General features: G+C 38.8%; 1 long non-coding RNA gene across 1 annotated transcript; it reads left to right on the top strand.

Annotated features, from left to right (window-relative positions):
* Window positions 1-1,092: 1,092 nt before the first annotated feature.
* LOC149387940 (uncharacterized) lies at window positions 1,093-2,967 on the top strand. The gene is made up of 2 exons (XR_016300476.1): window positions 1,093-2,065; window positions 2,720-2,967. It is a non-coding gene; the product is annotated as an uncharacterized LOC149387940 (long non-coding RNA).
* Window positions 2,968-3,329: the final 362 nt, after the last annotated feature.

The following is a 3,329-nucleotide window of genomic DNA, read 5'->3' as shown; positions in this document are numbered from 1 at the left end:
GAAGAACGGTGAGACGCTAGAACATTGGAATGTTCGAGGGGGTGGAAGCTTGTATTTTAAGAATCGCTTAGCTGTTTCGCTAGTAAACGAGATTAAGAAAGCGATTATGGAAGAAACTCATAAGTCTCATTATGTCATTCATCTTGGAGCCAATAAGATGTATCAGAATCTGAAGAAACAGATCTGGTGGCGCAATATGAAAGGAGACGTCCTCGACTATGTTAGGAGTTGCCAGAATTGTCTCAAAGTGAAAGCTGAGAGACAGAAGCCAGGGGGAATGTTACAACCATTGCCCATACCAGAATGGAAATGGGAAGAGATAATAATGGATTTTCTCACAAACCTACCGAAGTCACATGAAGGTTTTGATATGATCTGGGTAATCGAGGATTGACTTAGAAAGTCTACACATTTCATTCCTATCAAGGTAACGTACTCCAAGAGGAAACTAGCTGAGGTGTATCTAGAAAACGTGGTGAAGTATCACGGTGTTCCTCTGAGCATTACTTAAGAAAGAGATACGCGATTCACTGCTCATTATTGGAGAAGTTTCCAGGAAGCCATGGGAACCATACTGAATTTCAGTACTGCTTTTAATCCTCAGATAGATGGGCAATCTGAGAGAGTTATTCAAATCCTGGAAGACATGTTGAGAGCGTGTGCTTTGGATTTTAGTAACAAATGGAAAGAAAATCTCTCGTTTGCTGAATTCGCATACAATAACAGTTTTCAGTCCAACATAGGCATGGCCCCATTTGAAGCTCTATATGGAAGGCCATGTAGATCTCCTGTGTGTTGGATTAAACTAGAAGATTGTGTTCAAACATGAGCTGAAATCATCGAGGCAACAAACGAGAAAATCGTGGTCATCTAGTAGAGATTGAAGACAGCTCATAGTCGACAGAAGAGCTACGCTGATAAGAGACAAAGGCCACTCGAATTTGAGGTAGGAGACTACGCACTCTTAAAAGTATCTCCAAGTAAAGGTATTCCCGTTTTGGAAAGAAAGGGAAATTGTCTCCTAGATACGTAGGACCTTTCCAGATTACTGCACGAGTAGGTCTTGTAGCTTATCGACTTGCTCTACCGCCAGAGTTAGCGTTTGTGCACGATGTTTTTCACGTGTCAATGCTTCGAAAAAGCGAACCTGATCCTACAGCTATCGTTCAACTTGAAGATGTACCGATTCAAGAGGATGTCACTTATGATGAAGTTCCAACCCAAGTTGTCGATAGGAAAATGAAGAGTCTTCGTAACCGTGAGATTCCGTTGGTGAAGGTTTTGTGGACTCATCATGGAAACGAAGAATCGACTTGGGAACTGGAAAGTGATATGATGGAAAAGTATCCGTATTTATTCCGTGTGCCCAGTTAGATCTTAAATTTCGGGACGAAATTCCTCTAAGGAGGGGAGAGCTGTAACATCTCGAAATTTAAAAGATAAAAATGTTGCAAATTAGAATTTTGAATGGACGCAAATCAGTGGTTAATGGAAATAAAATATCGACAAGAGTTTATGGATAGAAAATTATGTAATTAATTTTCTAAAGTTTATTTTCATTGATTCAGAATTTAAGTATTAAGAGTTGAGATTAAGGGATTAATTTGCAACATTTAAAGAAAGGAAATATTCTTTTGTGAATGATTGGAAGAAATGGAATTGAAAGGGGTTTAAGGGCAATTTTGGGAAAATTCTAAGCCTTATCACTTAGTGAAGTCGGTCACTCTCTTTAGCTGATAAGAACGAAAAAAAAAAAAAAAAACGCAGAAGAAGGAAAAACGGGAAAGAAGAAAGAAGAAGAAAATCGGGGAAGAAAAGAAAAAGAAAGAAAGGGCGTGAGAGAGAGACCGAGTGAGAGAGAGAGAGAGAGAGAGAGAGAGTGAGACGGAGTTGAGCTCGCCGAGGAAGAGGAAGCTCGGCCGACAGCTCAAGCCACCAGTTCTCCACCGTGCGCGCTCTCGCCGAGGAAAAGAAATCGCCGCGAGCCGCCGTGGCCGCCGACCGGGAAACGAATGCCGGGAAAGAAGGACACCCACTGAGGAAGATTGAATCTCCCGAAAACAAGGTAAAAGAAATCAAACCCGAATGAATTTTGGAATTTAGGGTTTGAAAGTGAATTTGGGATTTTTGAGTTTCTTGAGTGATTTCGGGAAATTGACTGGTTTTGGATATTGATTAGACTCGGTTGTGATGTTTGTTACTCGAAAATTGTGGATTGAAATTGTTGTTTGGAGTTTCTCTTGATTTTTGGCCGAATTTCACAAAGAGGTTAGGTTTCCTCGTTCATGAAATTGGGGGTTTTGATTTTTTTAACGTGGTATGGTGATTCTGTAACTGTTTGAGGATTCTTGGATTGATTATGCTCGGATTTATGGTGGTTATTGATTTTGGACGAATTTGTTTGGGATTTTCGGTTTTTTTGACAAGTCGGTGTTGATTTGCTTGGTGTTGGCCGTGTGAGGTTGAACTTGAAAATCTGTTTTTTTAGATTAGTGATGATTTTTGCTAGTGATTGTTGAGGGATTTGGAACTGTCGTGTGACTGTTATTGGCGAAATTAAGTGATTTCATATTGAACTTGGATTTGAGAATTGAGTATGAGTAATTGAGGATTTGATAATAATTTTCGGTTGATTCGGAATTTCTTTGGATTGAGTGTTTCATTGAGGTATTGGACAAATTTTAGTGATTCTAAATTAATGGATTATCTCGTGTCACAGGTTCGGAGTTGATGCTTCTACGCGGAAGCATTGGACTCGTTGTGATATGGAGATTATAAGTAAATGACTAATTTATATGCCCCGTGTCGAGCTTATTATCGAGAATGTTTGGAAATTTCTTTGGGTTGTATTTGAATTTAATTGTTGAGCTAATTGAGAACTTCAGAGAACTATTGTGAGAATTCGGAATTGACACTCGTTGAATTCAGATACGTAATAATTCAAAAGTTGGTTATGTTCTATGAAGATATTAATTCCCGAATTGTTGTTGCACGGGTTCTTGTTGGATTTCAAGAAATTAAGCAGAAATGTATTTGAGACTCGTATATGAGTTTTGGGATTTAAAACTCGACATTGGTTTGATGTTTGATTTCTCGTTTGCTCGAGCGTAGCAATAAGTTTGAATATTTTCTTTGGAATTCGGAAAAGAAAAGAACGATACTTGCTTGCTAGAGTTACCTTTCGGGTTTTTAGAGATTGATTGTGGATTTTCCGTTCGAGTTTTCTTGTTCTCCCATCGTTTGAAGTTTTGTCTGAGAACTTGGATTCCTTATAGTGGATATGTCTTTGGGTCCTACGATTATTAAATCGTACGTTTAAGTTTGAGTAT

Source organism: Urtica dioica, chromosome 8, assembly GCF_054948205.1.
Source record: "Urtica dioica subsp. dioica isolate 48M chromosome 8, U.dioica_male_clone48M_v1_H2, whole genome shotgun sequence".
NCBI lineage: Eukaryota > Viridiplantae > Streptophyta > Magnoliopsida > Rosales > Urticaceae > Urtica > Urtica dioica.
Note: the sequence above shows the minus strand (reverse complement) of the source record. Positions and strands in the feature narration are given on the sequence as shown.